Source organism: Pleurodeles waltl, chromosome 4_2 (assembly GCF_031143425.1).
Source record: "Pleurodeles waltl isolate 20211129_DDA chromosome 4_2, aPleWal1.hap1.20221129, whole genome shotgun sequence".
In the NCBI taxonomy this organism is placed as follows: domain Eukaryota; kingdom Metazoa; phylum Chordata; class Amphibia; order Caudata; family Salamandridae; genus Pleurodeles; species Pleurodeles waltl.
Genome location: NC_090443.1, coordinates 777,446,162 through 777,459,529, shown reverse-complemented (window position 1 = coordinate 777,459,529; position 13,368 = coordinate 777,446,162). Strand labels below are relative to the sequence as shown.

The window sequence follows — 13,368 nt, the reverse complement described above, 5'->3', positions numbered from 1 at the left end:
AAACCCCCTACTGGGACCCTGGCGGACAGGATGGAACTGAAAGGGGACCTGGTGCACTTCTAAGCCACTCTTTGAAGTCTCCCCCACTTCAAAGGCACATTTGGGTATTTAAGCAGGGCCTCTGACCCTACCAACTCCGACATTTCTGGACAAGATACCACTGGAGATGAAACCCTGAACCAGAACCTGCAACCTGCCAAGAGGAACTGCCTGGCTGCCCAAAGGACTCACCTGACTGCTTTTCTGCAAAGGACTGCTGCCCTGCTGTTGCCCTGCTGTCTTGCCGCCCTCTGTTTGTGCTGAGAAGTGCCCTCCAAGGGCTTGGATAGAGCTTGCCTCCTGATCCTTGAAGTCTCAGGACCAAAAAGACATCATCCTGCAAACAACTCCCTGTGCGGCGGAAATTCGATGCACAGCCTGCAAGAAACGACGCACAGTCTGCATCGCGGTGAGAAAATCACCACACGCCGAACCGGAATGCCGCAGCCCGGCTCCCCGAGAGGAGATCGATGCAGCGGCAGTGTTGCGACCCGAACTTCGACGCACAGCCCACTGGATCGATGCAAAGCCAAGCCGGAAAGACGCAGCCGGACTTCCTGCGAGAAGAATCGATGTAGTGCCTGCCGTGCAACAGAAATGTTCACGCATCGCCCACCGGATCGACGCAGCCCCTGTGAGTTCATCCTACATGCACAGGATTTCCCCGCATCGTCCCCAGGGCAACCGAAAACCCCGCAACCCGAAGAGGATCCCAGTCTTCGCACCAGAAATCGACGCAAAGCCTACCCTGCGTGAAAACATATTAACGCATCGTCTGAGTGCGCCTGAAAAATCAACGCACACCACCCCGTTTTCCACACATCTCCTCCTCCGCGGTCCCTTGCGGAGAATTTGAACGCAAACCAGGTACTTTGTGCTTGCAAGAGACACTTGTTGCTTTTTAAAGACTAAAGATTCTTTTGATCATTCTCTGAAGTGATATTTTACCTTGTACTTATCAAATCTTGATCGTTTTGACCTGCATTTATCCAGATAAATAATCTACATTTTTCTAAACACTGTGTGGTGTATTTTTCTGGTGCTATACTGTGTTGTTGCATGATTTTATGCACAAATACTTTGCCTTCCAAGTTAAGCCTGACTGCTCAGTGCCACATTACCAGAGGGTGGGCATAGAATAATTTGGATTATGAGTGACTTACCCTGACTAGAGTGAGGGTCCATGCTTGGACAGGGAATAACCTGACTGCCAACCAAAGACCCCATTTCTAACAAGTCCCAAAACAAAAGTAAAAAAAAAAGAGAAGAGGGTAGGGTAGGAATGCTCTGACACCCTAGGCCTGGTGGTGGGGTCCCCCAGGAATGCAGACTACTGATATAGGCACTGGGGACTGCCATCTCCCTGGGTTTAGGCCAATGACAAATGCAGAGGAAGGGGCCGGGTGGCCTCTTTCTGTAGCCCGTTTACGGCCCCTGGAACCACCATCTCCCCTAGGCATGGCCAATTAATTTAGCATGAAGGTAGGGGGGCCACACAGGGCCCCCTCCTGGTCCATTTACAGTCCAGTCCAGTACATTACAGTCCTAGAGATCACCACCTCACTGGGGGTTGGCCAAATTTTGGAAAGGGAGGCCGCACTCCCAGGCTGTTTTCAGCCCTGGGGACCACCGCCTCCCTGGACAGGCTCTGTAATAATAAAGGAAGGGTGGTGCAGCCGCCTTTTGGAGCAATTATTGGCCCTGGGGACCCCCCCCCAATGGCCGGGACCCTGTGTCCCGAGGTGCCCACTCTCTGGACATAGTAGCATAGTAGTTTTCTGTTGCTTGGCGGGAGCTATGACAGCTCCCGCCAAGCAACAGCAAACTAAGTCTGCTTCTAGTGGACAGAAGAAGGAAAACTGTGCACGCCTGCTGGGAGCAGATTTTATATCTGTTTTCCTGCCTGCTGCCCTAAGGTAACTATAACTCAGGCCCTCGCCATGCATTCTGTCTTAACCACATAATACATGAATAAAGACATCTTGTACGACATCACTCGTATTATAACTGCAACATTTCCAATAACATTAGTGATAACAAAAATGTGCATGGTGGGGGCACAAATTATAGTTACCTTAGGGCACGAGTTATAGTTTCCTGAGATAAGTATAACTGTTGAATTCTAGGGTTTGTGTGTTTAAACCCAATTCTAACGCTCCTGTAACCTCTGTCATTTCAGTAAAAATAGTTTTATATATATATATATATATATATATATATATATATATATATATATATGCAAAAACAGATAAACAGACATTTGAGGTGAGCAAATCTAGAGTGTCGCTGGTGTTGCAGGGTGCTCCTTACTAGAGCTGCTCTTCACCTAAACTTGGGAACTACCCAGAGTTCTCTATTCTCTTTTTTGCTTAATTTATGCGTCACTCGAACCCTGAAAGGGATTTGTTTTGATATATTGAGATATATATATATATATATATATATATATATATATATATATATATATATATATTATATATATGTTGTACACACACATACATCACTTACAAAATTAACATACTCTCGACCTGTCCAAGAAGCCCTCCAGGAGAGGGGAAATCTTCAGTCTTAAATAATTTGGCAAAATGAATCACTGCATGACACATATTTAGCGATGTCGATGGGAAAAGCAAGCATATCCATACTTGAGAAATGCTGTCTAAGCAATACCTTCACTTGCAGCCTAAAAGTCTACAGACTAATTCTTGCCAGATATGCTATTTCAAAGAGTATGTTCCCGACAACCACATTCACAGACCTTGAATAAAAAAAAAAAATATATATATAATCTTATTACTAGAGACAGAAGTGGTCATTCTGACTTTGGCGGTCTTTTCCTAAAACTGCCGAAGCAGCGGGCGCCAGAAGCCTGCCAGTGTTGGCGGTCCCTATATATGTTGTACACACATACATCACTTACAAAATTAACATACTCTCGAACTGTATTTGTTTAAAGTCCAAGAAGCCCTCCAGGAGAGGGGAAATCTTCAGTCTTAAATAATTTGGCAAAATGAATCACTGCATGACACATATTTAGCGATGTCGATGGGAAAAGCAAGCATATCCATACTTGAGAAAAGCTGTCTAAGCATTACCTTCACTTGCAGCCTAAAAGTCTACAGACTAATTCTTGCCAGATATGCTATTTCAAAGAGTATGTTCCCGACAACCACATTCACAGACCTTGAATAAAAAAAAAAACATAAATATAATCTTATTACTAGAGACAGAAGTGGTCATTCTGACTTTGGCGGTCTTTTCCTAAAACTGCCGAAGCAGCGGGCGCCAGAAGCCTGCCAGTATTGGCGGTCTTACGACCGCCATATTACGAGTACTGAAGGATTTTTGCCAAATTCTGGGCGGAAATCCTCCAGAAGTTGTGCTGGCGGTTAGAGGCGCGGAGGCGGGTCTACCGCCGGCCCCACCCTGCCAAAAGGACTCCGTCAGCCATATTGCAACTTGTAATATGGCCTGGCAGTGTCCAGATGGCAGGCGCTGCTGGCAGTGGGAATGCCAGGTCCCATCCTCTCAGGGAGGAGTACCTTGTTGGATGAGGTAAGTGTCCTCCACAAGGGGAGGGGAGGTGGAGTGTGTGAATGGATGTGTGTGTGTATGCGTGTCATGATTGGGGAGGGGGACTGTGTGTGGATGCGTGCATGTCTGTGTGTAAATGTGGTGATAGCGATGCGTGTGGGTGAATGTGGCTGCTGGGTCGGGTGCCTGTGTGCATGTATGTAGACAGGGATGGGGGTTGTGTGTGTATGTATGTTGAGAGAAGGAGGGGGTGGGGGGATGGAGTATGTATGCATGTCAATGGGGGTGAATGTAGGGAGTGCGTGTGTGTGAGGGTGTTGTGCGTGTGTATGGATTTGGTGGGGTGTTGCGTGTGTGCATGTGCGCCTGAATATAAGGGTGTTGTGAGTGTCAGGATGTGTGTGTGTCTGTGGGTGCGTGTGGATGAGTGCGCATATGCGGGGGTGGGGGTAAGTCCGGAGATTGGGGGTGGGGAGTAAGTACGTTTATGCGGAGGTGTCACTACTGGGAGCGGGCGTGACAGGGTTTACTGGGAGGTTGTGGGGGGTAGGAATGTTGTAAGGTAAGGGGGTCGGGGCTCTTGGGTATATGGGGGGGGGTGGGTGAGTCATCTACCGGGGACAGGAATGGAAATTCCTGTCACCGTTAGCCTTATCGTCAAGGATTTTGTGGTGGTGCTACAGCCACAAAATCCCTGGTGGAAAGGGGACTCGTGATACCGCCGGCGGTATTGGGTGGACTTCTGTGTCAGAGATGCTTATCTCTGGCTTGTCAGTCAGACCGCCCTGGCGGTAAGCACAGGAAAGTGGCGGTTTGGCAGAGGCCAACCACCACACTCACAATGTGGCGGTCTTCACCGCCAGACTGTCGGCAGTGAGACCGCCACCGCCGAACTGGCAGTCATCCGACCGCCAGGGTCGGAATGACCACCTGAGTAAATTATCGCTATAATTGAAGCTCATAAAAGAAAGTTCAAAAGAGCAAGGTAATGTTGTTTCAGGTTGATACTCTATCTAACCTTGTGAATATCCACAAGCGCCAGACTGGATCGGGATGATTTTTACAGCATTGCTGCCATGCGCTGCTAGGAGGCCTCATGCAGCTCTCCGTCAACCGTCAGTTTCCTTCTTGACTGTCCCAGTACTGAAAGAGCCTGAAGCACACTCATACAATGAGCGGACGTTATTGCATTGAGAAATAAAAGTCTTTAGAGTCAGGGGATGCAATGGGCAGTTGTGTATCAGCTCTAAGTGTCACGACTTACGTGCTGCTTTAACCTGGAGTCCGCAGAATGAGTGGCGAGGATCTTGTTCCTGAATGTTCGGCCTTGGCCCAGGTAGGGGTGACACTTTCTGGTAGCCACGGTGCTGCAGGCAATGGAAACGCCAAGAGTAGGCCGTGACCTTCAGAAGTAGTGCCAGAGGGAAAAAAAACCTGAAAGGGGAAAAAACCTCCAAAAAGGAAAGGTTCCTGAAACAGGAGCAAATTGAATAGGTAAATACAAGAGCAAAAGTACAGGAAAAACACTGGAACAGAGGTGAACCAGTAACGAATATGAGGAAGCAGGAGCGAAGACACCATCCAAACAGAAAGTGTTGCAGCGCAAGGAGAGAAAGAATCACAGCCCTTAAATACCAAAAAACAGGAAATGACCAACAGGAAGTACAAGGACACCATCTTACATAGGGAAAAACACATAGAACACAATGGACTAGGAGCCATAGAGAGTAGGGAACTAAGACATGCTGGGAAGAGAGGGGTAATATGGGAAAAGGAAAAAACGTAAAGGAAGGCACAATGAAAAGACAGAAAAAGAAGAAGAGAAGAAGAAGAACAGGTGAGTGGGGGAGGTCAGACCTGCATTTAAGCGCGTCGCGCTAGGAAAGAACGAGGTTCCATGCCCAATTTGGGGCCTCGTAATGTGCACAGCAGGCTGGGGACGCGGGGCATCTTCATGCCTCGTGCCGGTGCCGGGGCCGAGCCGAATGTTTGGCTCGTGCCGCACGCGGCGGCGGCGTGACAGTAGGTCCTCCCCCCCCCCCCAAAGGCCCAGGTTTGTGCGGAAACAAGCGGTAAAAATGACGAATCAGAAGAGGGGCGTGAACAGAAGACGCATCTTCCCAAGAGCATTCACTGAGAGGGTAACCCTTCCAATAAATCAGATACTGAAGACGTTTTTGAAAGATACGAAAGTCACAAATTTCCTCTACCTCATATTCTGGTACATCATTCACTAACAAAGGAGGAGGACAAGGAAACTGTTGAGAGTAAGGATCAGGTACATAGGGTTTGAGCTGGGAAACATGGAAGACCGGATGAATCCTTCAGGTATGAGGCAAGTGAAGACGGACAGTGACAGGATTAATCAGCTGAAGAATACGGAAAGGACCGTAGTAACGAGGTGTGAACTTATTCTGAGAAAGTCGCAAAGGCAAACATTTTGAAGAAATCCAGACTTTATCCTGGAGGTGATATACTGGAGCATCCCTACGCTTCTTATCTGCTATTCTCTTCAAGTATCTCTTAGTGTTCAGCAAGTTAGATCGAATCAATCTATGGATCTGTAAAAGTTTGTCTGGAAAATGAAGTGACAGCAGTAAGAGACGAGGTAGACTGAGGAGTAGTAGGAAAAGAGGTAGGGTGATAGCCATAAGTACAGAAAAAGGGGGTAACCTTGGAGGCACTATGGACAGTGTTATTGTAAGAGAATTCAGCGATAGGAAGGTAAGAGTTTCAGTTGCTCTGGGTAGAATTACAAAAGCAGCGAAGGTACTGCTCTAGTCCTTGGTTGAGACGTTCGGTCTGCCCATTGGTTTGGGGATGGAAACCAGATGATAATGCTATATTGATGTTCAAAGTTCTACAGAAATGTTTCCAAAACCGGGAGATGTATTGAGGTCCCCTGTCTGATACAATGCTGTGTGGGAGTCCATGGAGACAGAAAATATGATGGATAAATATATGACTTAGAGCCAGATGTAGGAAACGATTTGCGACTCGCAAACGGCAAAAATTGCCGTTTGCGAGTCGCAAATGTGAGTTTCCTATGCAGAAATGCATTTTGCGAGTCGGGACCGACTCGCAAAATGCATTTCCAACTCGCAAATAGGAAGGGGTGTTCCCTTCCTATTTGCGACTCGCAGTGGGATGCTTTTTTTTTTTTTAAGTGCAGCTCGTTTTCCTTTAAGGAAAACGGGCTACACTTAAAAAAAAAAACTGCTTTATTTAAAGCAGTCACGAACACGGAGGTCTGCTGACTACAGCAGGCCTCCATGTTTGCGAGTGCCTATACTCGCTATGGGGCCGCAATTTGCGACCCACCTCATGAATATTCATGAGGTGGGTCATTGCGACCCCATAGCGAGTTGCAGTCGGTGTCTGAGACACCGTACTGCATACCAATTTGCGAGGTGCAAATTGCGAGTCGCATGGACTCCCACTTTGCACCTCGCAAATTTTTAAGTTGCTACATCTGGCCCTTAGTTCTTGAGAGGTAGGTAATTTTTTCAGGGCAGTGAAGTGAGCCATCTTTGTAAAGGAATCTATTGTGACCATGATAACCCGGTTTCCTGCTGATGGAGGTAGTGAACACATGAAATCAGTAGAAATGGTGTGGCAAGGAGCCGGTGGAACTGGTAATGATTTTAGTAATCCTGCAGGTCTGGTACGGGGTATTTTTACTTGGGCACATATGGGACAAGCCTGAACGTATCCTTCGGCATCCAATTTCCAGGTAGGCCACCAGAAGGACCGCAAGAGCAATTCCTGCATGGCCTTGATGCCTCTATGACCAGCAACCGGAGAATCATGGCACATTTGTAGCGCCTTTTCTCTTACTCCGTTAGTAGGAAGGAACAACAGGTTCTTATAATAATAATACCCCTTGTGTTTACGTATTAGGGGATTTAGGTTCTTTAACTCTTGATCAGACAGGTTGGAATATTCCAGTTGTACCTCATCCAGGAAAGATTGAGCTACACCGATGATTTTACTGGGCTCAAGTAGATATTGTGATGGGGTAGGAGTACAATCTGGATTACGGCAAGACAGAGCATCGGCCAGTATGTTTTGGGATCCAGGAATATAGGTGACATAAAAGTCATACTGACTGAAGAAAAAGGCCCAACAAGCCTGACGACTGTTCTGGCATAGAAAATTACGTAAACATTGTAGGTTACGATGGTCTGTTTTCACCTCGAAGGGCTCTTTGGAACCCATAAGGAACTGTTTCCACTCTAGGCAGGCTGTTTTCAGGGCTAATAACTCCCTTTTTAATACTGAGTAATGTTGTTCTGATGCAGAGAGTACATGGGACAAATAGAAAACAGGATGTTCAAGACCGTCATATTGTTGTTGGAGTAAGGCAGCTCCTATGGCTCTTTCAGAAGCATCAGTAACAACAATAAATCATTTGTTGGTATCTGGGTGTCTCAATATCGGTGCTTGAGTGAAGGCCTTTTTTAGACTCTGACAAGCTGTTTCAGCCGCCCTGGTCCAGACAAAGCCTTTATTTAAATTCTCCTTCTTTAAAGTTTGAGTTATGTGGTTGGTTTGTTCAGCAAAGTCAAAAATAAACTGTCTAAAAAAATTAGCCAGTCCTAGAAAACATTGCGTTTCCTTAATAGAGGAAGGGGAAGGCCAGTCTAGGATGGCTTGTACCTTTTCCGGGTCCATTGCTATTCCAGTGGGACTAAGGTGATATTCCAAATATTTGACTTCGGTCTTGTCAAACTCACATTTTTCTGGCTTACAGGACAGTTGATGTACCCTGAGTCTTTGGAGGACTTGTTTCACGTGAGTAGAATGAAGTTCAGGACGTCTAGAGTAAATAAGGATATCGTCTAAGTAGATGACGACCGTATGGTTCAAGAGATCAGAAAACACAGAGTCCATAAATCTTTGGAAAATTGATGGGGCATTAGTGGGACCAAAAGGCATAACTCTGTACTCATAATGACCAAATGGGGTTCGGAAGGCAGTCTTCCACTCGTCTCCTTCTTTGATGCGCAAAAGGTGGTAGGCTCCACGAAGATCTACTTTGGTAAATCGTTGAGCCCCTCTGACTGCCTCGAAAATATCCTTGATGAGGGGCAAAGGATAACGGTCTTTTATAGTGATCTTATTTAGACCACGAAAATCCAGACAGGGACGAAGATCCTTCGTCTTCTTGGGTACAAAAAAGAGAGGAGCCCCCGCCGGAGAGGATGATGGTACAATAAGACCGCTATGCAAGTTTTCTTGCAGATACTCTTTGAGAACCTGCCTTTCGGGTTCCGTGAGTGAATAGATTTTCCCAAAGGGAACGATCGCCCCAGGTTCCAAGGGAATAGCACAGTCGTAATCTCGATGTGGGGGTAACACAGGTCTGGATGGTTTTTGGAATACATCTTGAAATTCTAGATAGTGATCGGGGACTCCTTGGACTGTATTGATGGAACAACCTGTTGTAAGTTCAGTAGGCATCAACTTCTTGGGTGACCAGTATGTGTCTGATGCAAAACAATTGTCATGACAAAACTGTGAGGACAAGGAAATAGTCCTGGTTTCCCAATTTACATAAGGGTTATGTCTTATGAACCACGGAATTCCTAAAATGATAGTATGATTGGGAGATGATATTAGGTCAAATGAGATGTGTTCTTGGTGGTTCCCAAATTGTAAACTTAGTGTCAGGGTGGTAGTATCGACTGGACCAGAGGATATTAAGTACCCATCCACTGTGTGAACTTGTTCCGGGACTTCTTTGGGTCGTGTTGGTATTTGTTGTGTGGTGGCCCAAGTCTTATCCATATATATGCCACTAGCACCACAATCAAGTAAGGCCATTGTTCTTTTTTCACGACCGTCAGGTAACTGTAACGTCACAGGTAGCATAAACAAAATTGTGGCATTATCCTTGAATGAACTGATGGAAGGTATAGCAGATGATCCCGTCCCCTCCCTTCTTACAGAGGACGGGAAGTGGCGTTTCCCGATGGCCTTAGAGGACGAATGGGGCAGGTACGAAGCATGTGACCGGCACCACCACAATACAGGCACAATCCTTTCTTACGTCTTTCTTCCTGCTCACTGACGGAAAGTAGGCCTCGAATAGTATCCACCTGCATAGGTTCACCTTCTGTGTCTCTAAGGGGAGGACGAGGTTCCTCAGGACGATGCAAAAAGACACGTGAAGTACTTGGCTGGGAAGATCCTCTACTTTTTCTCTTCTCCATACGTCGTTCTTGGAGACGGTATTTGATGGAAAGAGCTAGATCCATCAGACCATGAAGATCTTCAACTCGGGTGGAATGTACTAACTCATCCTTGATCTCCTCTTTATGTCCTCTACGGAATAAAGTCACCAGAGTTCGTTCCACCCATGTTGTCTCTGCCGCAAGCTGTCGAATGCGGGTAATATATTGGAGGACATCTTGAGAGCCTTGTTGGATGTCACATAATGCTTCTTCAGCAGAGGCCTTCAATCCTGGACGACTAAACATCTGTTTGAACCGGTTCACGAAGGCTGGATAGTCAGACAATACTGGGTCATTGGATGATACCATCGGAGTTGCCCAGGCCAAGGCAGGACCGGATAGCGCAATGATAAGATAACCCACCTTTGTCTTGTCGTGGGAGAATTGGGTGGGTCGGTAGGCGAAATACACAGTTAATGCATCGAGGAACTCTCGTAGTTTAGTTGGTTCTCCGGAGAAACGAGGAGTTGAGGTGGAGACAGCCGGAACATCTGCACTGCGGAAAGCCAAAGCCTGATGTAAAGCAGCATTCTCATTGCGTAATTGTTGCAGTTTCTGAGCCTGTTGCTGAATGGTTGCCAGAAGAGATTGATCAGGATCTGTAGCAGCTGCCACTGTATCATCCATGGTGTTAGACGATGTCGGGAGTATTTGTCCCTGCAATCTGTCACGACTTGTGTGCTGCTTTAACCTGGAGTCCGCAGAACGAGTGGCGAGGATCTTGTTCCTGAATGTTCGGCCTTGGCCCAGGTAGGGGCGACTCTTTCTGGTAGCCACGATGCTGCAGGCAATGGAAACATTAAGAGCAGGCCAAGTCCTTCAGAAGTAGTGCCAGAAGGAAAAAAAACCCTGAAAGGGGAAAAAAACTCCAAAAAGGAAAGGTTCCTGAAAAAGGAGCAAATTAAATAGGTAAATACAAGAGCAAAAGTACAGGAAAAACACTGGAACAGAGGTGAACCAGTAATGAATACGAGGAAGCAGGAGCGAAGACACCATTCAAACAGAAAGTGTTGCAGCGCAAGGAGAGAAAGAATCACAGCCCTTAAATACCAAAAAACAGGAAGCAACCAACAGGAAGTACCAGGACACCATCTTAGATAGGGAAAAACATAGAACACAATGGACTAGGATCCATAGGAAGTAGGGAACTAAGGAATGCTGGAAAGAGAGGGGTAATATGGGAAAAGGAAAAAACAAAGGAAGGCACAATGAAAAGACAGAAAAAGAAGAAGAGAAAAAGACCAGGTGAGTGGGGGAGGTCAGACCTGCATGTAAGCACGTCACGCTAGGAAAGAACAAGGCCCCATGCCCAATTTGGGGCCTCGTAATGTGCACAGCAGGCTGGGGACGCGGCGCGTCTTCAGGTCTCATGCCACGGCCCGAGCCGAATGTTTGGCTAGTGCCGCGTGCAGCGGTGCAACACTAAGAGAATGTGCACGGTAAAAATAGATGACCAAATTAAGCTCTCACTGTGGCATCAAAAATGTTTTTGAGGAAAAATATGAGCAAAGCCTTTGAATAGCCTCATCACAAAAGACAATTTAAACCAGGATGGGTGGTACAAAATGGCTAACAAATAACCTGAAACGGTGCCCACAGCAAGTCCATGCTTGGACATACAAAACAACAATACATCAAACAGTTTGGCTTTCAAGGGGTCTATTTTATGGGTGCTACACTAGGCCACAAGCGTGTCCTGGAGCCATCATAAATAGTCTCTGTAGAGGCACACCTGGGAAGAAGAATGAAGTCCATGACTTCAGGAGAGAGATTAAATGCTGTCAACCAACAATCCTGAATCTCACAAATGGAGGTGAAAATTGCACAGGCCTGGGTGCAAGACACTGCCCTGCTTCTATGAAAGAAGATCCTCTTGAAGAGGCAGCCTGATTAGGGGAAAGATGTTCAGGCCCAGAAGTTCAGAGTACCACACTCTCCTGGACCAATCTGGAGCCACTAAAGTGACATGGGGCTAGTTGTTCCTGACCTTGTTCAGAATTCAAAGCAGAGGCTAGAAGGCATACAGGAGTACTGTTCTCCCCTCTAGCCAGAATGTGTCTCTGAGAGACAGACTCATTGGGGACTTACGACAAAAGTTCTGACATTGCACATTCTGGATGAACAGATCGAGTCAGGTTTCTCCCCAACACTAGAAAACACCCTGTGCCACCACCGGTTATAACTGCTGTTTGTGATCCACTAGGAGTCACAAATGGAGTTCATCTGTCCTGGAGTTTAAAGATCTTGCCAGGTGGTGCACGACCAGGAAAATTCCCTGACGATTCAGCCAGTTTCAGAAGCACAGGTTCTCCTGGCACAGGACCCCACACTGTGCTGTTTGTTGCAATATCACATGGTGGTAGAGTTGCCTGTGAAAACTGAACCCAGCCTCCCTTTGATGGATGGCAGGAAGGCTTCCAACACCAAGCGAATGGCCCACAACTCCAACAGGCAGATGTGATGTCGGGTATCTGTGAGAGATCTGAGTTCCCTGATCTTTATCTATTATGTTATATTACTAAATATATAGAGCTCTGTGATTACGTCTAGTGGTGTCATGGCACTAAAAATAAAGAACCATGGAGAATAGTAAACTGAACTCATCAGATACAAGCGCCTCACTGTTGAGAGGATCTCAGCTCTACATATTTAGCAATTCCCAGTTTTAAAAAGCTATGACTTACTATGGCCATATGGATCACTACTTGATGGACTGGTTTAAGTGGAAGGACAGGTTACTTACCTTTGGTAATGCCTTATCTGGTGGAGACAACATCTAGTTGCAGAATCCTTAACTTAAAATGTCCCCCAGGCATCAGGCTTGATCTAGAGATTATTCTCAAGCAGTACCTGTGCATCCCATTAGGCTGCACGGATGGGCTCCGCCTCCAACGTCTGTGTCTGTGTCTTCTGTGTGGATATGATGTTGTAGGTCCTAAATAGGTGCAACCCCAGTGCGCTGAAGTCAGTTTCTTTTCACAACTTTCCATGCCAGAAGCGGAAAGCCATGAAGAACACTGACCACTGATGTGCCAAAACTAGGGCCCTGAAAGAGAAGTCCCTGTCTCTAGAAACCAGTTTGCATAGCGGGGAGGATGGGTCTGTCAGTAAGGAATTTGAAACTAGGTATTGTCTCTACCAGATAAGGCGTTACCAAAGGTAAGTAACTTGTCCATCTGATAGAGACATCTAGTTGCAGATTCCTTACCTTAGAATAGATCCCCAAGCAATACCATTCCCCAGAGGTGGGTTTGCGAACTAAGATCATACTTGTGCAAAGATCCCCACATTGGCACTTGACAGATGTCAAGGACTGAAACAATGCATATCAAGGCAGTGGTTGCAGCTTTGGTAGAATGAGTACGCAAACCCTCAATGGGCTGCTTCTTAGCTAGTGTGTAGCATATTTTAATGCAGAGTATGACCCATCTGGAGATGGTTCTCTTCTACACGGCCTGACCTTTCTTCACACCCATATAACCAATAAAGAGTTTATCATCCACCCAGAACTCTTTGGTACGATCAAGATAGAACTCCAATGCTCTGTTTGGGTCCAGGA

At 46.5% G+C, this 13,368-nt stretch overlaps 1 protein-coding gene across 1 annotated transcript in view; it reads right to left on the bottom strand.

The window, feature by feature from the left end:
* Positions 1-13,368, bottom strand: part of LRRIQ3 (leucine rich repeats and IQ motif containing 3) — a 252,627-nt gene that overhangs the window by 24,085 nt on the left and 215,174 nt on the right. The gene's annotated exons all lie outside the window — the stretch shown is intronic.